Source organism: Lagopus leucura, unplaced genomic scaffold, assembly GCF_019238085.1.
Source record: "Lagopus leucura isolate 7727_CA_CO unplaced genomic scaffold, USGS_WTPT01 Super-Scaffold_1, whole genome shotgun sequence".
Taxonomy (NCBI): domain Eukaryota; kingdom Metazoa; phylum Chordata; class Aves; order Galliformes; family Phasianidae; genus Lagopus; species Lagopus leucura.
This window is the reverse complement of record NW_024962250.1, coordinates 32,348,530-32,375,096: the sequence shown is the minus strand read 5'-3', so window position 1 is coordinate 32,375,096 and position 26,567 is coordinate 32,348,530. Positions and strand designations below refer to the sequence as shown.

The following is a 26,567-nucleotide window of genomic DNA, read 5'->3' as shown; positions in this document are numbered from 1 at the left end:
TTTCAAATGTGAAGAATTGCACTGAGTCTGTGCAGGTTTATTCTTTTATGCCAGTTTCCATACACAAACTCCTATATTTCATTAATTGCTTTACTTTTCATGTGGCATTAAAATGGAGCCAGGATATTATTGCTACTGATGTAAGTGTACGTGTGCATCTACCCAACAATAGGTGGGCACACAAACATGAATGGTCCTTACAATTAGCTGATGTAGTCACCAAGCCACTCTCAGAGATATTTGAAAAGTCATGGCAATCAGGTGAAGTCCCTGGTAACTGGAAAAAAGGTAACACAAAAATGACTCAATGGCAGAACACCTCTCCTACGAGGACAGGCTGAAGGAGCTGGGGCTGTTCAGACCAGAGAAGAGAAGGCTCCAAGAGACCTGACAGCAGCCTTTCAGTATCTAAATGGGAGTTACAGGAAAGAAGGGGACAGACTCTTTCGCAGGGTCTGTGGTGACAGAATAAGGGGAGATGGTTTCAGGCTCAAAGAGGATAGATTTAGGTTAGATATAAAGAAAAAAATTCACAGTGAGGGTGGTGAGGTACAGGTTGCCCAGTGATGTGGTTGATGCCCCATCCCTCGAGACTTTCAAGACAAAGCTGGATCAGGCCCTGGGCAACCTGATCTAGCTGTGGTGTCCCTGCTCAATGCAGGGGAGTTGGACTAGATGGCTTTCAGAGGTCCCTTCCAACTCTAAGGATTCTATAATTCTACATGCATGTCCCCATAAGCCTCACATGTTCTTTTTCACATTGCAAAACCTGCTTGTTTCTAGTTTTCCGAGGATTTTTCGGGAGACTTAGCTCAAACTTTTCACTTGCTTCTCATTTACTTTTCAGTTGCCTCTATCATTCTGTCCCCCCTGCATGCCTGCCTCAAACACTGTTGCAGCTTGCTGAGATCAAGACCACGAGCTGTTGAGGGTAGAGATGCTTCTGCTTCTGACAGCATTGCCTGGTCTAAGTGCACTGGCCTGGGAACTCACTGTATATGTGTTATTCTGCTGGGGTGCATGACCAGACGAGAGAGAGCTGCCATGAAACCCACAGAAGGAGAATACATATGGAAATGAAGCAAGATAGGACAAATATATATTCTTTTGTCTAGGTGGGAGCTCAAAAAGCAGCTGCCACTGGGGAAGCCTCAGGTCCTGCAAACTGTGCTGAGAAGAGGTACAGTTAAAGGAATTTTTCATGTGTTGTCACATCCTCATTGCTTGCTTTTCAGAACATAGAAATGTTTTTTATTCTCTCAGAAGCCATCTTCTACACATTTACAATTTTTAAATCAGCTTTTCTTGGGTTCAGCAGAATTAGGGGTTCTAATTAATATTCTATATGTTAATTTGCCAAGCACTCATTTAAATAACTCAGTTTAATAGACATGTAATTATTGTCTATACATCTTAATACATATTAAAAAAAAAAAAAAGATTTTTAAACATTTATTTTGAAGCTTATTGTCTTACCTCTTCTTAATCTTCTCAACTACTCCTCTTCAGGAAGATCATGCGATTAACTTAGTTTCATAGATGAGGCAGTGGAAGAAAGGTGAATCTACACTACTTGCTCCTTACTTCTTCCTACCAGGTTGCTTTTAGACTCCCATTTGAATCGACAGAATTGCTTAAAAACAAATTCCAAGAGGACAGTTTGCTCCTGAGATCTCTCCAGTGACACAGTGAAATGCCACATTTGACTCCTTACACCCAGCATGGTCCTCCCTGAGACTATTTCCAGAGGCCACCACCTCTCCAAGAGATGTTTGATGGAGTCCCTCATATTATCTTATGAGCTCCAGCTAATGAAGCAACAGGGGAGGTGAGAATCAGCTCTTGGAACAAACAGTGATGGAGGTTATCTGGGGGAGGTGGGCCTACGTGCTAGCAATTGTGTCTTCCCAGTCTGTTGAGGCTACTTCTTGCCCTGGCCATGCTCAGTCCTACCCCTACAACAAGGCTGAAACAGAAGCATAGATCCAAAAGCCAGAGCTGTTCTCATCAAGCTGTTGCCTGGTATAAGAGAGACACCTGGGGCCAATGAAAAGGCTGGAAGATGCTGACTGAAGCAGCTGAGGCTCTAGCCAGGCAGACTGACCCTGCAAACCTCAATAGGACGTGGCTGTGGATAAGCTGGTGAGCAAGTCTTTTTATGTTATTTCTTTTTTCTTGTGCTTACTACTACTGAGGCTTTTCTATGTAAGAGAGTGTGTTCTGATGGTATTAATTGGTGTGCAGTAGTGTTGCAGTGTTAGGATATCCGTGGCCTATTGTAGATCAGACAGACCTCTATAGGGTGGTAGGGGGGTAGATCTCTGCATAGCTATAGTAATGGTTGAGAAAATGGGGTGACGATGTGGAAGCACAGTTCAAAGAAGCAGACAGAAGCAAAGAAAGAAGCAAAGAAGAGTGTGGGAAGAAGAAAGCGGGGAAGCAATGCATGATGACTCTTGGAGATCTGGGACTTTTGAGTACACTTGATGGTCTTAGTGTTATCTTCCAGATCTGGAGAGGGGCTGAGGCTCCGTGTGGCTGGTATGGAGCTGAGAAGAAACCTGTGTACATCCTGTGTGACTGATGGATGTGCTGGAAAGGGATACTGCCTATGAAGGGTGTGTGGGGAGAAGGCAGAAGACAGGTATTACTTTTTGGCAACCTGGTTTATGGGTGACTTATTAATGGCCTGGCCCATGTAATACAAGATGCAGAAAACATGACTTGTCTGGTTTGACTTCCCTGGTTGTCAGCTAGCTGAACACATGTTCTGCTGGAAGCAAATGTGCCATCAGACCCATGCTTGTCTTGATATGTCATTTGATTCACTGCAGGAGTGGAAGTTTGTGGAGTGACAAAGTGGAGTTTGTCTAGGTGTGGAAAAGTGTTTGGCTGCCAGTATCTGAGACAGGAGAAGAACCTCAATTCCCCTGGCATAGAGAAGAATTTCAGATAACTTCCCTTTTGCTGGTGATTGGTATATATATATTTTTTTTCTGAGTCTTCTCCTTAGAGCTTAGGAAAGGAAAGAGCAACAGACTTTTTGATTGAGGTACTTGTGAAGGATACAAATGCATTAGTTTGCCTGAATATCTGTAGAACGTACATCTGTATGAGCTGACTGATGTTTTCAGCGCAGATATTTAATGAGCAAAGTGACCAATCTCACAGACCCTTATCACAATTGTGCCTATGGTGGTAATGCCCAACCCTGAACTGTTGCCAGCAGCTGGTGAGGACTCAGAATGGTAAAATTCTCCAGAGTGACAGCAGTTATCTCCTCTGTTGTTACTGGTTTGTTGAAGGGAAAGGGACACTGATGATGTTTGATGCAGGAAGCCTTGAAGTTGGCCTGCTGCATCCAGAAATGTCTTCATTGGTGATCTAGATGATCTGTAAGGTCTTTTTCAACTTAAACCATTTTATGAAGTTATTCTAGGTGCACAGCACAAACTACAAGGGCTGTTCCGAAAGTAATGCCTCCTATTGTATTATGATGATACATGACATCAGAGGCAGATGTTGGTGGTATGGAGTAGAGGTTGAACCTTCCCAACAGTATTCTGTTATGTTTTGTGGCCATGCAATAGATGGCAGCAGAGGGGCAGTCTGATGACAAAATGGTATCTGACATAGAAGTGCATATGAAGCAAAGGTGTCACATTCCTCTATGAAGAAAACATTGCACCAATTGGCATTCACTGATGCTTACTGGGTGTTTATTGAGATCAAAGAATGAATATGAACACATTGAGATGGTGGATGGTTTGTTTCAGCAGTAGCAACAGTGGTTTTGTGTGGCATGTAGGTTCTTGTTCATCACTGGCAAAAATGCATAGCTATTGGTGACTCTGTAAGTAGTGTTTTGTAGTTGAGAATTTGCTCTATCAAATGGTGTTATTGTGATCTTTGTATCTGTAGTATTTTCCACATAAATAGATATAAGACATTGTTTTTGGAGAGATCTGCATAGTTTCCCAAGGGCACGTGATCTCTATATCCAACATCTCCTCAGCATCATGAAGACACTGGCATGAAGAACAAATGGCACTGTCTCATGCCAGTGTCATCAACTTTGGACAGCAATCCTTTGTTGACATGAGTGAAATAGTACCCAAGGCTATAAGTACGAATATGAGGAACAGGTTCATCTGTGATGAAAGCAGTAGAAGCAGTGATCAGAATCCTGTTGTCTGCCTATTGGACAACAGTTGTCAGAAAGCTGAAAGTATGACCTGCTTGTGATGCACTTTTTAATTCTGTGAGAAAAACAAGGGTTGAGCACAGTGTGTGGATCAAACTGGAGATGTGCGTGAGTAGGTTCAGAATCCATGTCTGTGGGCTGGAGCTCACTCTAGTTGTTGTTTGGTGCATGTAGTCCTGCACAGTGAGACGTGAAGCTGTGCATTACACGTTCTGAATACCGTCACAATGCAGAGGGAGACAATGAGAGCAGAATAATTCTCCTGATGTCTCAACAGAGAATGGGTTGGACCTTCTAAGTCCAAATGTCTCTGTTAGAACTTATGGCACGTCCAGCACTTGGATTTGTTTCTCGTGTAATTACTTTCCTTTGGCAACCCCTCTTTGTCTTTATCAGAGACATGAAGCACAAGCTCTAACAGGCTCTGTTAAAGTATTCAAGAGATATGCTGGAGAGGATCCCTGGATGTCGTCCCCTCATTCTAAGGCAAGATCACACTTTGCTGGAGTGTGCCTGGGAGAAATTCCTGTAACTCCTCATAGACACTTCCTGTGATGCAGAATCAACTACAAACAGAGGCTGCAGTGCTTCACTTCTCTTGTGCTTATTTTTTTTCCCCACTCATATTTGACCTCAACACATCCTTAATGCTAATCAAGCTTACAATCTCTTGTCTAACTCTTGCTGCATATGGCAAAGCTGTCTTTTGGTAGCACCCTTTCCTTCATAGTGGACAAGTGTTTAGACCTTTTTCTCTATCATGACTCTCTATCCCAAAGCACTTAATCTTCCAGCTGTGCTCTTCTGACCTCTCTTCAGCTTCTCTGTACTGCTCTTAAGGCATGAGTTTTGTGTCCCTGGTGACCTTGTTGGCAATTTAGGTCTCACGTTCAGTATGTAACATAAACCTAGGAGTGAGGCATCTTGTTCCAAAGACGAGGACCCAGGACTATAGCTGAATTCTAGCATGTACTTCTAATGGATAATAACTCTGTGAGGATTTGGTGACCTCTCTATTAGTCTTGAGGAGGAGAGCACTGGCCAAGGCCTGGAGAGTTCTTCTGTGGCATGTTGGCCCTCCCTGCTCCATCTGCTTTCTATTGCGCTTGAAAAGGAAATGAACTGAGCTAAATAATTTCAAAGTGACATTCTCCACACTGCACTCTAATTCTAAAATTGCCAGCTTCATGCAGCTCCCAGTACGAAAATGTTTAAAATAATAGCCTTTGAGAAGAGCCAAGGCTTCCAAAGGACCATGCACCACCTCTGCTAGAGCAATAAAATGGTGGCAGAATAATTTCCATATGCAATGGATGGGAGTTTGGTTATTTGAGGGTCGAGCATAGTTTTTGCTTTTGCCAGGAATTTCTCTAAGCCAGGAGACAAAATTACTTGTTTCCTTTGTGAACTCCTTTTAAATGTTGTGTTGACTGATATATCAGCTGCGGTTTGGTCTCCAGTTGACTGCTCAAGCTTGCTGATGCAAATTTTGCAAACATGAATTTTTGAACAGACAAAAGAGATGTTTTTAATTCAATTTTTTTTAATATGGACCACTCTGTATAGATAGAGAGGTAAAGCAAGTTTTTGCTCTCAGCTCTTTGATCTGATTCACTTTCCATGAGCAGTTCTGTAAATATCTCTGTAGCAATGGTAGCGGTTGTTTTTGTTAGTCTGACATCTATTAAATACAACTTCAGTGTGATGTAATATCTGGGACAAGAAAGATGATAGCCAGCCACAACAGCAGGCAACAACCAAAGATTTGTTAGCTGCTGGTAGTTTGCACATCACAGCTCAAGAACTGCTGGCTTAGAGAATTCAGAATGTAAACCTGCAAGATTTTTTTTTTTTTTTTTAACCAAATTATTAGTGGATTTATGTTGTGTTCATTCTCTAATGCTATCTCCATTTGTTCCATGCACACCTCATTTTTTGCCCTCCCCATATACATTTTTTTTTTTTTTTTAATCAGATGATTTTATTTCTTGAAACCTATCTCTGAAACGGGTCTGCATAATGTATCTACCAGGTTGGGTTGTCATTGCTGTATTGCATCGAGTTCACTTCTGGTACTCATTAGGTTGCTGTGAAGATTGTTGTATGTATTCGGTTAAGTTCATGTTTTATGCATATATCTTGTCATATGTTTAAACAACATTTCTTTTGTTTTCAGCGGAGTAAATTCTGCTTTCTGAGTAAACTGGAGTAAAAACAGCGAGCAATCTCTTCAGCAACAGGCATTCTGAATTTAAGTTCTCATTTGCGCATGGCTAGGAAGATATGATGATTCCATTCAGCTGAGCATCGAAAAGATCAAACAATTTTATTGAAGTGTAATGATTACTTTGATGTGAAAGTTGTACTGAAAATGGAATGAAAATTAGTGCCATCTTTGACAGTCATGATTCCTCCCAGTTCCAGATGCAGTGTTGATACTATGGGAAAATAACCTGACCCTGCTGAGTCCAGACACTGTGGTTAAGTTTTGGGTGAGATTAGGTCAGACTTTCCCTTTCTTCAGTAAATATCATTGCCTTGAATTTTGGCTCCAATCAGCTGGTTTGTGAAGTTGGAATTTTTTTTTTTCTTTTGGTTCTGATTACATTACATTTTGTTAGTTCTGGATTTTTCAGCGTTCTCAACAATTCCTGAAATGGATGCTATTTCCTATTCTAGGCAGGAGAAATAATATTATAGTTGAGACACTAGACTGAGATTTGTGAAGTTTTGGTAGAATTGTGTGGAAAAAGCTGGCCATATTTTGTGGGAGATAACAACAACATTTAATGTCTTTGAAGTTGTTGTGTTACTGTGCTTGACTTTACAGCAATTGCTGTGTGGGCTGGAGGACGCTGTAGGATGGGGACAGATCAGGAAGCTGGCTGCTGGAAATGAGGCAGGAATGAACAATGCATGGGAATTTTGACTGACCCTTCCTCTGTGTTCTCTCGCTCAGATGGTGACTGATAGAGATTAGTAAGGGGCAGATCACTTCAAAACTGCTTTCTTCAAGGTGCTTGGCTACTTGTTTCAGCTTGGTTCTGAAATTATCTTGAAAATTATTGGTTTGTTGGTTTCTGCATTCTTGCTTGGACTGGTATGTTAGCTTCTATGGAAAATGCAGTGTTTGTTCTTTCACTATTGGGTTTTCATTTTTTTAAATTCCTTAGCAAAAAAATCTAAAATTTAATTTCCCCAAATTTTTCCTCTTATTTTCTGGTCTAACACTTAGCCATTAGCATATTTCAAATGATCCGATTGTGATCTCAAATAAGATCCATGAATTAATCCCTGAGTGAGGACCCTAAATAAGTGCCTGCAGACCGGGCCTTCAGAAGGCTCTACGAACACCAGCTGTAGTCATATTCAGAGAGGTTAAACCAGCTGGTGATTTTGGTGGCATCGGTTCTCTGCTGATGCAGATGGCTGCTTGCCTTAACCAGAGCTCCAGCAATCCCCAAGTATACTGTGGAAACAACTCTGCAGGGGAACATCCATGTGTTTTGTTTTTTTTTTTTTTTTAACAAAGCAACTGCTTCCAACAATGGTTGATGCCAGATGGCTCAGAAAAATTAAGTGGGTAGTTAAAGATTAGCTTGCGGCCTGAAGGCTATAGCCTTTTGAAAGAATCTTGTTTAAAAAACAAATAGGAAAAAAAAAAAATCCACCAAGCAGGAGGAGGCTTTTGAATTGTCTTTAGTAAAAGAAGCAGCTGATAGTGGAATGGCATCCTTCTTTGGCGGCACTTCATATCTCTCACAATGAATATATCTAAATTCTTGTTTCCTGGATCCCAAAGGGGAGTCAAGCATCCAGAGAGAGTTTCTCTGCTCACATGTCCAAGCCCTCTGTGTTCAGCACAGTGCACAGACAGTTTGTCTCTGCTTTCTTTGGGGCTTTGTTGCCAGAGCTACCTCTGCCAGCCAGTATTTACCACTACTTTTCTGCGTGCACAGGACACTGCAGAGCAGACTGCTGCCTTCTGCCTGGGTCTACCAGCTACGTGAAGAGCCCAGTAGACAGCTTGGACCCTGCCCCGAGCTGTGTCTACTATCCCATTTGCAACTGGGGGCAGGTTTCCAGCTTCTGCTAAATAAAAGAGACCATAGCTGCTCCCACGTTTAGCCTGAGCAGCCATCAGCCACGCTCCCCATGGCCCCTGTGAGGCTGTGGCTGCCTGGCCTTCAGTGCTGGAGCATTGGGGATGAGCCGTGAAACTTTCCTCCTAATTCCGAAGTTGCTTTGTGCCCTGAAACTTGAAAGAGTTGCACTTTCCAAAGTACTTGGCTTTACAAAGTACTTGTAACTCTGAGTATTTTTATTACCCATGTGAAGGCTTACAGCAGTGTAACTTCATGGACTTCTAGCAGAATTATTCTTGATTTCTATCCATGTAAGATGAGGATCATATTCCAGGACTTTTCAACCTGGGACCATTATATTTTCAATTGAAAGCATCAGCATTTAGTTTATATACATTTCCAAACCTAAATTATTCTGAACTTTGAGTTCCACCAATTTATTTCATTGATATTTTGATTTCTTGGCCTGTTTTAGGACGGAAATTAAAGTTGAAATATATAAGAATTCCCTCCAGATTGGAAATTCTGCTTTTAAAGCAGATCCTGTGCAGCACGGGATTCTTCTGTTGCCTAATTTAAAATATATATATATATATATATATATATATATACACACGTACATCTCTCTGATGAGCACCCTGGGACCCTGACTGAAAGTTCATTACAATTGAGTGTTCCTTGTAACAGCATTTGGCAATTTACCAATAAATGTAGAAATATCCAGTTTTAATCCAGCAGGAACTGTGTAGTAACTTCAAGGGGAAACTTCATATTGACCAACTATTAAAAATATCTTATAAAGAATAAAATATATACTCGAAAAAAGAAAACCTGTTTACAAGCTAAATCTGGCTTGCAGTGAAGAAAGAAAGCAAGAGAAGTAAAATCAATGATACCCAGGTCAGTTTGATGTCCTTGGGATTTTTCTGTGTGGGAATTTGGCACAAGAAGATCTGCCGTGGCAAAATTAGAGTGTTTTGAGCATGCTGAGCATCCCTTTTAAGCTCCCCCAGGCAGCTGTTTCACACTCCCCTCTTTTCACTGCATGCCTCCTCTTCATCTCTGATGTTTGGAGTTGCCTCTCTGCTGACCTTCCTCTTTCGCAAACCAACTTCTCTGCCTTGCAGGCCTTACTTTAAACAAAGACCTATCTTTAAACATTTAATTCAAGAACTTCACTTCATTTTTTGAATTTCCTCTTCTCCTCCTCTTTTTCCTCTATCACCAGGACTGTGGCACCTGCAAAGGAGGAGCCCTTAGAGAAAGGGAGGGACGGTGAGAGGAAATACGCAGAGTAGTCATTTAACTTTCTCTCTTTTCCTCCATCTAATGCTGGAATCTTTCCAATTCCAGTTGGAGAAAAGTGAATTTTTTTTCTTCTGGTGTCCTGGCAGCATGTTAGCTTAAAGCTCCCATTCCCTCAGAGGGCAGTGGGGACAACGAGTGTTGAGCACCCCTGAAAATCCTCCTACTTAGGAAGCCCTGCCTGGAAAGGCTGGACTAGGTCAGGGTTGTCCCCATGCGGCCACAGATCTTCTGTGAGTTGGGCCTGGGCACACCTGACATATGCCAGCCCCATGGCTCAGCTTGTCTTTTGCTATTTTTGTCTTTTCTTTAGGGAGACAGCTTGGCCGCTTAACACAGTGCTTAATTCTCAGGTCACGATCTCTATGTCTTTAGGTCATAGGGGAATTCTGGCTTGCCAAGTGTTAAACCTTCTGTGTTTCTAAACACTAAACCTTAATGTGGTTACTGCCCTGTGTTTTGTTTCAGTACTGTGAAGACTGTGACATATAGCTTAAGGGTGCTGCAGACGCTAACTCCAGCTTTGTTTAAGTCATCGGAGCTAAAAATGTTTCCTGCTACTAACACATTATGGAAATGTGGGATGCTGTATGCTTTGTAAACATAAAACTTGCATGTTAAGAGAATGAGCTATTTTATATTTCCTTGCCAAGGGAAATATTTACTTAATTTATTTTATAATACTAATTTGTACATTGTACATCATTTAAAAAAAAAAAAAAAAGAAAAAAAAACACACAAAAAACCCTATTTTTGTTAGTTAGCTTTTGTGTGAATTAGGGGATGGAATCTTAAATTTATTTTAAAAGTAGTAACCACATCATGCAACCGTTTCTACAGGATGTGGGAGTGCTGACTTCTTTAGTCACTTGTAAAGCACAGCACGGCTCAGCCAGGATGCCTGATTGGCTTTTCCAGTTGCTGCAGCACTGGCAGCCAGCAGATGAATGACATGTGGGCAAGACATGCTCTTTTCAGTCTTCCCATCATCTTACTCATTTCTCTGATAGCTTTGGATCAGTGCAAATTTTTGTTCCTTTGAGCATCTGTTGACCTCAGTGATCTGCTGAAGTCAATAAACCTCTGGTGACCTCAGTGATTTCCCTAAGAACTGTGGTGTGCATGGCGGCTTTCCTGTCCTTTAAGGACCTGTCCCAAAACTCACTTTGTTAATGGCAAGCCTCTAACTGACCTAAACAGGCTTTGAGTCTTACTGCAGAATTTGCTAGTGTCATACAAAGGAGATTTTGTACCCTAACATGTTTTAATCAGTACCTTTCTGCTTCTGAGAAGGTAGAGCTTTACTTACTTGGGAAAGGAGTCAGTCCCTGAAATGGAATCTTATGTAAGATTTTATGAACAACTATTCTGAAAGCACTGAGAATTGTTCAAAAAGCCAGTTGGCAAATTTTTAATCTGGTTATAAAAATGTGTGCAAATCTTTCAAGGTAAGGAAGAAAAGGAAATGCTGAGCTATGAAATTTAATTACTCTCTAGAGCACTGTAATAAGGAAGAAAGAACATACGAAACTGCCAAAGAGCCATGCAGTCGCATTTTCTCTTGTAAATTCGTGTTTGCCTGGACTCCAACCAATGCCTGGTTGTGCACTATATATTTGCAGGTAGTATTTGATTTTGTTTGGATCTCCAGAGCCACCTCTGTTCTAAGTGGAGGATGTACAGACGTGTTACTCTACTTAGATATATGAGGGAGTTTTATGCAGACACATGCTTGAACAAGATCTTGCCATAAAAAACAGTGATTATTTTGCCATCTATGATATGTATTGGTTAAGGGGTGAGACGTATACAACACAGAACTTTGCTTTTCTGTTTTTCTAGAGAAATTTCTGGCTCTTTACAATGTGTTATTATAAGGAGCCAAATTCTGATCTCACTTGTAAATATGAAACCTTTATGGAATATAAGAGGCTCAAATGCATGTAAATGAGAACAGGACTTTACTTCATTCTTTAGAAATTTTCAACAAAGTAGTGCCATAGGGAAACAGAGCTGAAAGGCTTCTCAACAGATCTTCAGTCTTTGGTTTGGATCAAGGTAGAATCAGTTATGTCTATATCACTTCTGAGGCAGTGCGTTTCAGTTGTACTAGAAGATAATCAGTACTGTAGACTCCGTTCCTTTCCCAGTCAATATTTTTTTAGTGCTTCTCTATTAGATATTCCATATGTCAAACCTTAATCTTCTCTACTGCACTCTTAATCCAACTATTTTTTGTTCTGTCTACCAAGAAATATTGCACTATTAATTGATTTCTTTTTTGCTAGGAATATTTTTTGATGTTTTCTACTTGAAGGTTCTCACAGATGTGTTTTCCAACACAACAATTGTAATTTAATTAAGGTGCTGTGGAGGAACAAGAATAGAAACTGTTACATCTACTGACAACAGTCATATCTGATTGTTTATCAGTGTAATAGAAAAATGATTTAATTAAACGCCTCTGCTTAGTCAAGTGGGTTTGCAGTTTGAGTTTGCCATTCCTGTTCATGGAGCCAAAGCTCTTTGGTTTTGGGGATTCCAGAAATTCATGTATTTCCAAGAATAGCTGCTGTCAGCAGAATGGTAGTAAGGTTGCATGACCTATGCTAGGATTTGACAAGAATTTCCATTCCTGAAGAGATAAGAACTGAAAGGCAGTTGTATGTGCTCATAACGCTATGTAACTACGTGTACAGTGTCAATGAATGTGAAGAGAGTGCAGCTCACTGCGGGACAGAGGAGCTTTTAAGAGACTAGCTAGTGAACAGAGAGCAGGGGATTGTTGAAGGTAGCCTACTACAGACTTGGCCAAGGAGATGAAAACTATCTCTGTGTAAAGGAAACTTTCCAGAAATGCCTCACTACTGGCTCTGTTTCACTGACGTTAGTAAGACTGGAAGAAGTAGCAATAGCCTAAAGGATTCAAAGCCTTGAGTGGAAGTTTTGTGCTGTGCCATACTGGTGGAGCTGGAGAAAGTTCTTGCAACAGTCAATGGGAAATCCTCAGTAAATATCCCTAGTGTAGACAGGGTCCCATTGAGCCGTTAGGGTTAAATCTGCAGGAAATAAAGAGGGGGAGGGAGTGTGAGAGACGCAGTACAGACCGTTCCTAATAGGAGTAAAACTGCACATAGCCTGGAATACAATATATGGAATATAATTGAAAAAGATGTTTTGAATGAACAATAACCTTTAAATTCTTTAGTGTGTGTTCTCTGAGCTGTAGAATGTTCTGATTGTTAAGGCAATTAGCTTTTAAAAATAGTTATTTTTTTTGGATTTTAATTACATGCTGCATTTTGCCTTTGTTATTAGATGGGGTCAGTAAGGTTACTGAAGTAATTATTGCGCTCTGCTTGGCACTGGTTAAAGCATAACTGGAGTGACTGTGTTCAATTCTGTATGAAGAAACATGGAAAAACCAAAGAATTCAGAGGAGTGTAAGAAAGATAGTAAGAAATTTGGCATTCAGATCTAAGAGGAAAGGTTAAGATAACTTGGCACCTTTAGCCTAAAGGGAAGAAGAGTGTCGGGAACACAATAACGGGAGACATAAAGGAATGTTATAAAGAGGACAAGAATCAATTATTCTCATTAGTCAACAAGGATGAGACAAATAATAATTGGCTGAAGCAGAAGGGAGGTTTTAGGTTAAATATTAGGCAAAGCTCTGGAAGAAGTGTTTGGCAGTTGGACAAGCTGCCAAGAGCCGTTGGACAATCGCTCTCGTTGGAGTTATTCAAGGCCAGACGCCCATCTACAGGAACAGTTATAGAATAATTAAATCAATCCTGTCACACACAGAGGGGTGGGCAAGGGGTCCTTCTGGCCTCAGTGACCAACAGTTTGTTATGGATTTTCCTTTTCAGGATCCTTCCCAATCTTATTTTGTAAACTATGGAGTTTGCTCTGAGGGGGAGAGCAAAATTTTAAAGTTGCTCTTCGTAGGGCCAGAAAACATATGAGACATAAAATTATTCCCTGATCTGTGGCCATGCATTTCTTTTTACAGTTTCTTAGAATCAGACTTCCTTTCCTCTGGGTGTCTCTGCTTTGTCCCTTTGAAAACACGAGCTCTGGGAAAATAAAGTAGAAACCAAAACCAAGTAGAATGGCTTTGGAATTATTCGTTGCTATTCACTGCTTTATGGCAGCTTTTAGAAGTTGAATTGTAAATAACCTCTGTGTTTTATTGACAATATGCTCTTCATCATCCCTACTACTTATATGGAAGAAAGTGATTATGCTTAGAGCAAGCTCTGCCTTCCTCATGTCAGCAGACCTCTTCCCACTGGCTCTTTGGTCTACTCAAAGCAAACTAGGAGTAACTGAAAAAGTTACTCTGGTACACAATTCTTACCAGCAGGATTTGGCCCAAACAGTGGCCTGGACAGATTCTGTTTCTAGCTGAATGACAAACTCCAAGGGATGGCTCCAACTGCTGAGCACTATGTTTACAAACAGGGAAGACCATTTTTAGAGGTATGTTGGGCTGTTTTCTACACATCTGAAATTAGAATCTGGCTGCCCAAAGAGACAGCTTACATGCACTCTGTGAGGCACTGCAGAGATGATAAAAAGGGCAGTGAGTTAATTTGTATTGCTAATAGTGGTCTTAAAGTGGTAATTACATATGCAATTATAAACCATGAGCCCAGCCTGTTTATTTTTCCCCTCTAGTGCTAATGAAAACCAAAGTAGTCTTGGTGTTTGTGAGATCCCGAATGCACTGGAAGCAATCATTCAGCTGACTAACTGAAGGCAGTGACATGGTGTGATTCTGCTTTCTTTGGTTAAAAATTAAATTATATAAAAATAAAATAATAAAGTAAAATAAAATTTCTGCCTTTTTTTTTTTTTTTTTTAAATTATTATTTCCTCAGAATAATGGTAAAGTCACATGAAATCCTATTTGCTAAGTCTGGAAACACTGAGCAACCCCTACTGTCTGAAATTCCCAGTTTGACCGTGCTCTGTTCACTTCCATCCTATAACATCTCAGAAATACAGGGATAGGTTTACTGCAGAGATTACTTTTCTAGAAGTTAGGTGACAGTCTGGGGGACGCAATTGCAATGTGGTGCACAACCTATAAAACAATAATACCATGAGGTTCTTTTTTTTTTTTTAATCTCCCTACTCCCATTTGTCACAAAACAAAAAGCACTTTGGTGCTTTGAGGTGGTCGTGTGTGAGGACCCCCCTGAGGTCCTGGGAGTGTGAGAAGGCTGCGCCAGGAAAATTCATGCTGAGGGACCTGCACTGGGTCTTTGTACTGGCTAGGTACTGCCAGCCATGGAATGAAAGGGACCTATGGGCACCTGTGTTTGTCTCCATCATGGACCTTTGCAAATGGTATCCTGGGTTTCATCAGAAGAGTGGCCAGCAAAGACAGGGAGGTGATTGTCCCTCTCTACTCTTCCCTTGTGAGGCCCCATGTGGAGTACTGCCTCTAGATTGTGGCCCCCAGTACGAGAAAGACGGAGCTGTTGGAGAGGGTCCAGAGGAGGGCTGCAAAGATGATTAGAGGGCTGGGTCACCTCCCCTCTGAAGACAGGCTGAGGGAGCTGAGCTTGTTTAGCCTGGAGAAAAGAAGGCTGCAGGGTGGTTTCATTGCAGCCTTTCAGTACCTAAAGGGAGCCTATAAACAGGAGAGGAATCAACTCTTTGAAAATGTAGATAACAGCAGGACAAGGGGAAATGGTTTTAAGTTGAGGGAAGGGGAGATATAGGTTGGATGTCAGGGGAACATTCTATGAGAGTGGTGAAGTGCTGGAACAGCTGCCCAGAGAGGCTGTGGATGCCCCGTCCCTGGAGGTGTTCAAAGACAGGTTGAATGGGGCCCTGGGCAGCCTGGTCTAGTATTAGATATGGAGATTGGTGGCCCTGCATATGGCAGGGGGGTTGGAACCTGATGATCCTTGAGGTCTCTTCCAACCCAAGCCATTCTATAATTCTTTGACCTTGTATGTCCAGGTACTCCATGAGGAATCACAGACATCTCATCTCCTGGCCTGGCTCTCCCTCGCTATGGGGATTTTCTGACCAACTTCTGCAAAAGGCCTTGTTTCCTGCTTTTAGGGAGTTGAAGGACACCTTATCATAGCATTAACTCCATTTTTTTCTCTCTAAAAGCACATTGCACTTTTGATGAATAACTAATATTTAATGTACATTAAAAATACAAGAGCAATGGTCTTTGAATTGAGTTATCCTAGGCAAATATTATCGATATATGTATGTCTAATAGTTCATCCATGTAAGAGGGAGGGAAATGAACCTTTTATTCTGCAATGTCTATTAAATGAGTTTATGTGCAAAACTTCATCCAATGGTTTTTAGAATTACAAATGCTTCCTTTCTTGGCTTAGTTCTTCAGCATTTTCTTGCTGACTTCTCATCCTGGACTAATTCACATGTGAACATGAAGAGGAAGAGTACCTTCACCACCCCCTTCAGAGCTGAATCAATGCAGCCTGGAGGGTCCAGGGACTAGGCTTTTTACCCACAAAAGTGGACGACATATTAGCAGTGATGGTGAAGCATTCCTAGTAACACTTGTACTTAATAACTCAAAGCTGCTTGATGTGGCTGTGCTTTTTCTGCTTGTGCATCCCTTTGCCTGCTAGCACCACTTTGTAACCTCATGCACCCTCGAGACCCATCCCCCTCACTTACAATTCACTGGAGAACTTGTGACATAACTGCATTGAGGCACTGCCTGCTCTGGCTTTCTCTGTGATGTGTTTGAAACAAGATTCCTGCTACAAAGTTTAAAGAGTAGAGGAAGAAAACCCGACATGACTTTGGGGTAGCGCAAACGAGTCATAGGAAACTCACTCTAGAGATATCTCCAGAGACTAGTCAAGACAAAAGTTACAGCACAAGCATTTGGAAGGGGGCCACTGCAAACAATTTGTCCTCATTCCAGTTGAGCAACTGTAAGCAGGGACATTTTCAACACAGGCCATTTAGGGACAGAAGGAAAGATTGGATGGCACTAAAAGAAACTACACAAATACATGGTGATAGGATGACTCGGCCACCCGCCACACATACTCTGCTGCTTCATTGTTCTTTCTCCTATCATCCCGACATCTGAAAAGGTCCCACCCCAGCATGGCGTCACAGCACAGCGTAGACCAGCATAAATTGACTCCAGGTGACAAAATCACCTTCCTTGGTTGGCCTTTGTTTAGCAAGGAGGGAGGGCAGGGACCATATGTGTGGCAGGAGTTGAGGACAGTGATGTAATAAATGATTCTGCTTGTCAAAGTCAGCAATATAACAAATAGGCGAAAAGGATGTTTTGCTCGGCTGAAGTTTTTTTTTTTTTTTTTTTTTTTTTTTTTTTTTTTTTTTTTTTTTTTTTCCTGTGTGAGTCTTGGGTTTAAAGGGCTCCAGTCTTCTTTCTTTTTTTGAGGAAATGCTTGGAAGTAGTTATTCAAATTTCTCTAATCCTTCTCTTCCCCCTAACTTACAAGCTGTTCTTGCTCTGCTGTTTTCCTCAGCATGCCAAAGGCACCATACCTTTCCATGGAAAGTTTCTGCCACTCTCTCTGATTTTGTATTCATGCTGCATAAATAAGAACAGGACCTCCCTCCAGCACCTTGGCATGGGGTGGGGAGTTGGACAGGAGGATGGTGCATGATAGAAATATTATGTAAGTGAGGTCTGGATGTCCGCAGCCTGAGCTCTAGAGAGCCATTGTCCACAGATATTTTAAATTTTCTTTTTCTTTCCCCATCTGAGCATCACATCCCAATATGGTTTCATTCAGTAAGGATTTGGTGGCTGGATGGCTCAGCTGGCCCATTTGGAGATGGGGTGCCTTTCATCTGTAGGTCACTGCTTTGAATTCTACCCACATGGTTGGCAGCCGGGAGCCATTCTCCTCTGATGGCAGCAGAGCAGCATATACAGAATTGCTAGGAAGTCTCTGATCCTAGACACCATGTCTAGATCGTAAAAGCTACCGTAACAATTGAGTCTAAATGGCACCCTTCTTGGCACTTGAAGCAGAGGCCAAGCAATAAAAGGGCTGTGGAGAATGGACTACTGTCTAGCATCTATAAGCTAATAGTGAAGAACACGGCTGAGAGAGTGTGAGAAAGTATGCACAGCCTGTGAAGGCTCTTTTGGGTGAAGAAAGAGGATTTCAGTCTCCTAGACTGAAAGGCCAACACCTTTCAATAGCAGAAGAATCATTTACAAATCTGAGAACAAAGCCATTGTTTGTCCTCGTGCCTTTAACAATGCTGCTTCCTGTTGGCATCTTTTTCCTGCTAATAGCACAGTCCCACAGTTTGTGTTTTTGCAGTGCTGCACGAGCACTAACTAATTAATCCTTTCTCACCCCTTTCAGGCAAGTAGTTTTTTTTTCTGATGGTCTGTAGTGGTGATATGTTCCTTAAAACTGCTGCGGGTAAGTATAAAAATGCTACCTAAATCTGACTATAATGCATATGCTAACCTTAGGATTTCTGCATGTGGTACAACAATTCCAGTACAGGTAGGTTACAGCCAGTTAAACGTTTTGCTGAACTGAGGTCTTAATTAAAATAGATGAGAGCTACTTCTTGAAAAAAATTCAGATCAGGGTAGGTTTTTGCTATGATTATATGAAACAAAAAGCCACTCCTTTCTGCCCCCCAAACAAATCAACTCCCTTTCACTGGAATAATCTCTGGCTGTCTGACCTTATTTATTCAGATGCTGACATGAATCATCATCTGAGCAAGCATTCCCTCCTACACCTGCAATATTTGGGGTTATAGTTCTCCTTGGTTTTCTGCAGCAATAAGAGCTCAGTGTTACTTGGAGCTGTCTCCATCTGGCAGGCCACAAAGTCCGCAGGAGCACAGAGGTCTTTCTGTAAAAATGGAGACAGCCCAGATTGCTTTCTCTTTACACAACATCTCAAGAGGGCTCTAGACTTTTCTCTTTTGCAGCTATAGTCAAGTGTGCAGTCTTTTTTCCTCCTATCTCCTTTTTGTGTGATGACCTCTTCTTGGGGTGAAGAAATGCGTGGGTGAGTTTGGGGGAGGGGTTGTACTTCTCAGTAAAGCCAAATTGCAGGATGCAGCACATCTTGAGCTTGGCAGCCTTTCTCACTTCCCCAAGAGGCAGCTGAAGGGCCTAAGCAGGGGTAAGACGTTATCAGCTCACTTCAAGCATGCCAGAGCATATCCTTACACACAGACAGCGACACACTGCCTGCTCCACAGCTGACCTCCGTGGACCAAAGGAGATTGTTTGGTGGTGGTAAGGGAGTATCTCATGTCATCTGTACACTATTACAAGGCTGAGTACTTAACAAAGATGTAACTCAGCAGTGTTAGCCATAAAATATGTACAAAACTGAAGGCAGAAGTTAAACTTTGTTATCTGCCAGTCATTCATTGTTTGGAAGGAATATCCCTAGAGCATGGCTGAATGTCAGTGTCTTAAAGATCTATACATTGCTGTTGGAACAGGGTCATTTGTTACCATCTGGGATTATGCCACTAGCAGTATATGAGCATATTCACAGTACTATGCAGCTCCAGATTTCAGCCATATGGAAAAAGTGTAACATAGTGAGAAATTCAATCCTTTAATAGAATCCAGAGCACCCTCTAGAAGGTTTTCCCTAGATTTATTTCTTTGCAATGCAGTCTTAATAACTACTGATGTAGCATTTAAATTGGAAGAGATGCAATGTCTAGATATGGTGGGAGATCTACTGATATCTGTTACTCTCTGACAGGAAAATCCCTTGCTGTTGCAGTGGAAAAACCCACTGAGCTTATTAAAGCTAGAGGAAGGGCATGGCACATCTGTGGCATGCATTAACTTCCTTTGATTCTTTTCTCTCAATAGACAGCTCCCTTCTCCCAGAAGAAATATTCACAAGTAATTTTCACTGTAGAAGTTGTCTTTGCATTTACCTTTTTCATCCATGGCTGTTGTAGAATGCCAAAAGCATAAAAGAATTCAGACTTGCAACAAGATGCTGATGGTACGCAGACAGAATTCCTCCTGTATCTGCCATCTTCCCTCTTTACAAACATTTGTGGTAGACTAGTCATGTTGATATTACCTCACTACTTGAGTGAGGTTTGATTAGTGTCTGTAAATCTATCAGCAGTGATAAGGCACTGAAATGGTTATACTGATGAGCTCAGAAGCCAAAATTACATTTATATGGTCTTGCCTGGTGGTGCCAGATCAACATGCCCAGTGTTGGATACAGTATGTGAACCTAGTTGCAATGCTATTAAGGATTTGCAGTGATGGTGGAAATGGGAGGAGATCATGTAAGAAATTAGCTCCACTGATTTAGAAGCAATGATGTCCGGAACCAGTCTCTGATGCTGGGTAAGAATCGACAGGAGTGTCTGAAGGAATTTGATACAAATCTGAGTTTGATGTCTACAGAAAAGGCTGTTCCCAGAGATGTACCTGGCATGGCACTATAGACTAATGCCAGAGAAATGCAAATATTCTCTGAAAGAAATGGTGAGGTTTTCTGAGGCCAGCAGCAAATAATGTATGTTGATGTCTGGGAGAGGTACGAACAGCTACGGCTCAGTGCAAAAAAATATATCATGGCTACATCTGGCTTAAGTGCTACATAGTTCTGCGGGCTGCTAACAGATGTTGCCAGAGGAACTTGTTATGACAAGTTGTGTTGTATTTGTGAACCTTGCAATGTTACTGGCACCATCTCCTCAGGCTCCCAGCAAATGAGAGTTAATGTTTGTTGAGGTAGATTGGCAACCCATTCCAAATATCCATAAAGCTCCATATGATAAACTAATTTGACTCCAAACTAAGTTCAGTAGCTGTGACAAATAGTCCTCTGACAGCCAGATCTGCCTCATCACTCTACAGATCCATAGAGATGGTCAGGGTTTTTTGAAGAGCTGTGCTTAGAGAGCTAGGCCAGTGCAGCAGGTGAGAGTGGGGAGAGAGGTGGGGAGAGAGTACAGATTAGCAGAAAATGGGGAAAGAGATTTGGAGAGAGGCAGAGAAAGTGCAAAACAGCCAGCAGCTAAGATGTTCATGTGGCATCCATGTTACTATATCTGTATTCCAAACCAGACAAAGGAAAGATATGATTGGATTTGGTTGGGTAGATCCCTCTGTCTCCTTGCTGTAGAAAAGTTTAAACTCATGTCAATAAGCCCCAGAAAAATTTTTGTGGAAAACTAGATTTTTTATTTTTATTTTTTTTTCCCCGAAAAGCAACCTGGTTGCATCTGTCAAGTGATTTTTCTCACCTCATGAAAACTTAGCTGATAAACTTCGTGGGAAAGCAAATAAGCAATGTGGTACTTACCTAAGTGAATCAGGCTGGTGGAGGCTGAGTTTCCCACACAGTGCAACAAAGAAATCCATGGCAATGATGTAGGGCAGTAAGAAAGTTTCTGGAGAAGGGGAAAAAAACAACAGTATTTTGTAAGTCAGGTGGAAACAAACCTTATATTGTGCTACTTGGTTATTTTTCTTTCCAACTGGACAAAAAGAGAAAACAATACCAAAGATCACCTTGGAGGAAATTTTCATTTCATTGGCCCTTCCTAGTGAGTAGCCAGAAATGAAGGAGAATGAACAAAGGCTCCTTCTTAAGGACAGAGTTGGTAATGGGTGCAGCATAAATAGCCACCCGTCTTTCCCATCTTTCTTGGTTTGTGAGTCAAAGCGTAACTGTGACGTAGCTCTTCTTCATCTCTCCATTACTTGACAGAACAATAACACTGAAAAGATAAATGGAGTGATAAAATAAACAATTCATCTGCAGTTTCTTATAATCTAGCTGACTCTTTTCTCCCAAGCACAGCCCGCCTAGTTTGTCAAAAACAACAGTCTTCTGAGCCTGGGGAGAGAAATGCGTTAAGCAAGAGGGAAGAGGCATTTCAGTCACTTTGCAAAAACTGGATCCTTAGTCTCTTGGTGTATTTGATATGTTAAAAATAACTTCATGTCACTCTCTTTGATTGGGAGCCACACTGATTACACTGGTCAAAGGAATGGCTTGGGCCATTACTGCCAAAGAGAGAGGGCTGATGTAGACCACAACTGGCTTATTCCAAAAAGCAAATAACCCCAAAGGGTCTGATTTCCAAAAGTGCTGAAGTAAAAGGGAGTTGTGGTTGCTCAACACTTCCATGGATCAGGCTTCTCTTGTCCTCATTAGCCACACTGCTGCAAACTCCTATAAATCCTGCCATTCCTTTTTGCGCATCATTGCGGAAGTAGCCCAACACTTGCCCTCTGCTGATATCCTGACACCTCCCAGCTGAGCTTTGGCCCTGGCCCAGAAACTGCCCCAGCCACTCTGAGGACAGAGCAGGGGATTACTAGGTAGCCTCTGCTCCTGAGGTGCAGCAGGAGGTTCTCCACCATCCCAAATCCTGTAGTCCTCCACTGAATGAAAGCTCCTGAAATACTTTCACATCACTGGTATTCATTTTTGGTAGCCTAACATCTGCGGATGCCTAATTTTACTAATCCTGCCTGTGACTGGCTCAGGCAGACTGACTGAGGCATTTGCAAAAAAATGGAGATAACATATGCAAGATCAGGAAAAAAGCCAAACACCCAAAAGAATCGTGAAATCTAATGAACAGGTTTCTGGGCTCTGGACGTGTCATGTTTGCCATCTAGTTACTAGTCAGGGCTTGTTCCAGGTAGAAAATGAAGAGTAAATAATCCAGTACCACATAAAAGGGAAACAGGCTTACAGGAACTCTTGACAAATGAGAGAAAGACTTCCAATGGTATTTTAATTGAGGTGCTTGGAAAACAATACGATAAAAATATGTGAATTCCTGAAGTTATTTTATTTGGCTGTAAAAATAATTGTATACAGGAGTACAAGTGATGAAGTGTTACTGCAACAGTAGAGTTGAAAGCTCTGGGTCCCGCTCTCAAATACAATGAGGTTGTTAGCATGAGGTTCTCTTGGCACGAAACGTGATCTGGTAAAAGTTTGACCAGTGAAGTGAAAGCCAGGGCATCGTAAGTTCTGTGCTGTTTTGTTCTTTGATTGATTGGGTAAGGCACAGATTGGCACAAATTACCACTTTCAGTCTCAGTTTACCCATCTGTTAGTGGAGACACATAGATCACAATGATGTTATCAGTCTTAATTATTGTAATCTATTTAAAGCTTCTCAGGTGTAAGGTATTACAGAAAAATGCCAAGTCTATTGTTCCTAATCTAAATTACTATAGAATAATTTCAATATCAGTAGTCTTGTATTTTGTCTGAAATACTAGCTGTGAATAATATTTTGCCTTTATACACAGAGACATGTTCTAACTGAAAAACAGTACTCTTTTCTACTTTCTAGTAAAGATTTTTGTGTGCGGTTTGGCATTTAAAATAAGGCTGCAGCACTGTTGAGCACTGATTTAGTTCACATCTCCAATTTGGTTACTTGTTGTGAGACATGTAAGATGCTGATTTGCAGCTAAAATGCTGCTTAAAGTTATAACATAAGTGAACACCTTACTCACAATATGAAAAACCTCTTAGAGTTACAAACCAGAGTTGTTCGTTATAATAAATGCTATTTTTTGACACAGGAAAGGCTCATCTTTAATTTCAGTTTTAGTATGTAAAAGAGGATGCCTGCGGCTATGGAGGTACCAGCATTTGCAATGTAGGAATTGTAGATTGAGTTATGTGTCTTCTGCTGAGCATGCTACTTGTTTTGAAATACTTTGGCTCTTTCAACAGAACAAGATGCTGGGTTCATGTAAAAAGTTAGAAATGGGCTGGGTGATTATACTTTTAATCTCTCTGAGCTCAGAAGCTAGAAGCACCTGTTGAAGAGAATGGGGTATAGTTATGTTGGCCTCTGAGTTGCACTGTGAACAGTTTTTGAGTCGGTGCTGAGCCGAGCTCCCCTGGCCTAGCTAGGTTATGTCCCAGAGAGGACCTGCTGCTCACCTGCAGCCTTGCTGTCCTGCTGCCACTGGCAATGAGATGCTGTTATAGGGCGCTCTGCCAAGGGGGCAGGAGCTCAGCAGAGAACGTGGAGAATAGGACAGGGCAACACATGCACTGCGTGTTGAGTATCATAGTGAGGAATGCAACACACCTGGGAAGGAAAGGAGCTGGTCCTGGACCAAGGAGTATGCATTTTCACCAAGAATATAATACTGTATATGAGTAACCTGTGTTAATATGCAAAACTCATCTCAGTACCCTAGACTAAATAAATGGAATTAGGAGCCCATGTCAGAAGCAGCCAGTGCCCCTTTGCTGAGGGCAGCTATGTTTGTCAGTGAGATAAGACAAGTGTCAAAAAGAGACAGTATCTCCAGGATGTCCACCACAACCTGTGTGTCAGCAACCTGCTGAGACAAACTAGCTCCAAGCAGCCCTGTACCTTGGCCTGGAACTGGCCTACATGTGTTGGCACTGCAGTAAAATTCAAGAATCCAGTCATTGCTGTGACTTCCCTTGGAACTGCCCCATCTCCTCAGGGTGTTTCTGACCCAAAACCACCAGCTTTGTTCACTCTGAGCAAAGTTGCTGTGGGTTGAACAACAGTAGGGCTGCCACAGGCTCTCAGCAGGTTGGAGCTGCCTTCCTCTCGGACAGGGCTGGCAAGAGGTGACACCTTCTTCCCTTTCACTGCCTCAGGCCTAATTCTCTCCTCGCTAATTTTAGTCTTATGTAATTCAATTACTTTGGTGAAGTTGCCTCCTGATTTATATTGGTGTGAGTGAATGGGTAGCAGCCCTCAAGGCTTTGACTGAAATATGATGTTACACTATTTCTGGACATCATCATGTGCTGGTTGTGCAACAGATAAGAATAATGTTTGGTAAGTCATTAGTACTTCAGTTTAATTTGTGCTAAAATCATCAGCTACATCCCATTTAGTTTCTAAAGCCTCCTCATTATTGCTGCAGACACCAGACCCATGACCTGCTTTCCCCTCTGTGAGGGAAGGATAAGTGAATTTAATGCAGTCTCTGTTAAAAAAAAAGTCTGCTGTTGCTCCCTTGAAATCAGGTGATGTCTTATTATTGACTTCAGTGAAGGTAGGATCAAATCCAAATTTCAAGCACTTAATTTTCCAGCGCAGGGTAAGGGAAGCAAGACTTAAACTGCTGCACTGCTTTGGCAAATAATGAATGGGACCTCATTATCTCTGTTAGGACGTGACTTTACAGATGATTACATGCTGAAAGTATGCCACCGATAGACTGGCTCTGACCTGAACTGTGAAACATGCTCAGAGAGTGAGAGATTTTCAAGACACTTCATTCATTCTCATATTGTGAATGATTTTGTCAATGAATGGGATGACTGATCTTGGTGACCTTGGTGACCTGGTACCAGCATTCCCCTCTAGGTACAAGCACACAGCCATACTGTCACTACTGACCATTATTCCTCCATTCTTTTCAGATGAAAAATCATCCACAGCAGCATTTAGCAGAATTTCTTCTATTATTATGGCCCTCTTAATTCACAAATAACTTATTATCTCTTACAAAAACAGTAGATAAAGAATCAAAGAAATTGCTCCACAGATTTTGTGCAGAAAAATTTGGTCTGACGTTCTGAATATATATTTGCTAAAAAGCTATAATGCCAAAACCTACAAAATGCATGTGATGAACCATATAGCCTATTAGAGGTAAAATACTAATAGTACAGGAATAGAAATGGTTTGACTGTGAAAGTTCATTTTATTCCAGCAAAATATTCCCATAACTCTATTTTTTAGAGGTATTATGAGCCTAAAATTAGTAACCTGTGCATGCTTCTCAAGAATATCTATGATAGATATTCCATAGAAAGCTTGTTGTAAGTACGTAATAAGAGACAATGATTTATGGATTTATTCTTACAAAACTCTTCTGATACTCAGATAAATGCTGTTATTGCTGTTCTACAAATTGGTAAATTGAGGGACTGAAGGCTTAAGTAGCACGCATGGGATCACCCAGCAAGTCTAGAGAAAATAGACTGGAACCAGAATGCTGTATTTCTATTTTCATGTTCTGTAAGTGTTAGATCATCTCTCTCCCATGATTAGCTGCTATTCTGGCATGAACTCGGGACCATTATGATAGAGCTATTTTTCATACAATGGGATGAGACTGCCATGGCTTTAATTGCAAGCATGTGTTTGCTCTTTTATGGCATTGTGATTGTTATGTAAGGTAATGTGTGAATTTAATGGATTTTAAATTATGAGTTCACATTACAACCACTTTAGTGTAGGGAAAATTTTCTTCCAGGTGTCCACGCTGCCCTAAATAACTTGAAGTCATAATTAATGATTGGACTTTGGAATTACTAGACCAATGCAAAACTAAAAGTAATAATCAGGTTGTATTTATTCAAGGTTGAAGTTGTTTTAAATCAAGAGGAGGAAATTCCACCTTTAGGAATTTACAGAAAAGATCCACATGTTTAACTTCTAGGCAAACATGGTCTTTGTGTAATTAAGATCCGACAGGATACATGTTCCCAAACTTATATGTCTGAACAAACGACCTACAACACATGCTGCTAAATTTTGGAAAATTAACATAATGCTTTTGGAGAAGAATGTGATGATTTCAGAAATGAATAAATGATGGTATATTTATAGCTGCTTTTCAAAGAAAAGAAAGGTAGCCAATCCTTATGACTAATAACCATTATTTAAAGTACAATCAGAGACGCTCCTTGTAAATTTTTAGCCAGTCTTGGCAAGACTTAGTGCCCAAGAAAGGGATATCTATATTGGGAATCAGCTGCTCTTACACAATATTTGTGATGATTTGGAATCACTTAAAAACAAGGAGTTGGTGATATAATACATTCTTTGGATTTGGAGATGTTCCCCTTATTCCTGCTTTGAATTAAGAGAATGTATTGGTGGTTTAGTTGAATGTCTCTTAGTTAAAATTATACCTCTTTCTTTGTCTTCAATTGAAGCCAGATCTGTCTCTTTCTGTAAAATAAAAA

At 41.1% G+C, this 26,567-nt stretch overlaps 2 long non-coding RNA genes across 2 annotated transcripts in view; one reads left to right on the top strand and one right to left on the bottom strand.

The window, feature by feature from the left end:
• LOC122180878 overlaps window positions 1–26,567 on the top strand; it is a 397,042-nt gene that overhangs the window by 72,636 nt on the left and 297,839 nt on the right. The window lies entirely within an intron of this gene.
• Window positions 11,533–26,567, bottom strand: part of LOC122180866 — a 33,391-nt gene continuing 18,356 nt past the window's right edge. Inside the window, exons 3-5 of the long non-coding RNA XR_006179246.1 lie at window positions 26,514–26,553; window positions 20,922–21,009; window positions 11,533–12,653 (exon numbers count right to left, since the gene is read on the bottom strand). This is a non-coding gene — a long non-coding RNA (uncharacterized LOC122180866). The remainder of the gene's footprint in view (window positions 12,654–20,921; window positions 21,010–26,513; window positions 26,554–26,567) is intronic.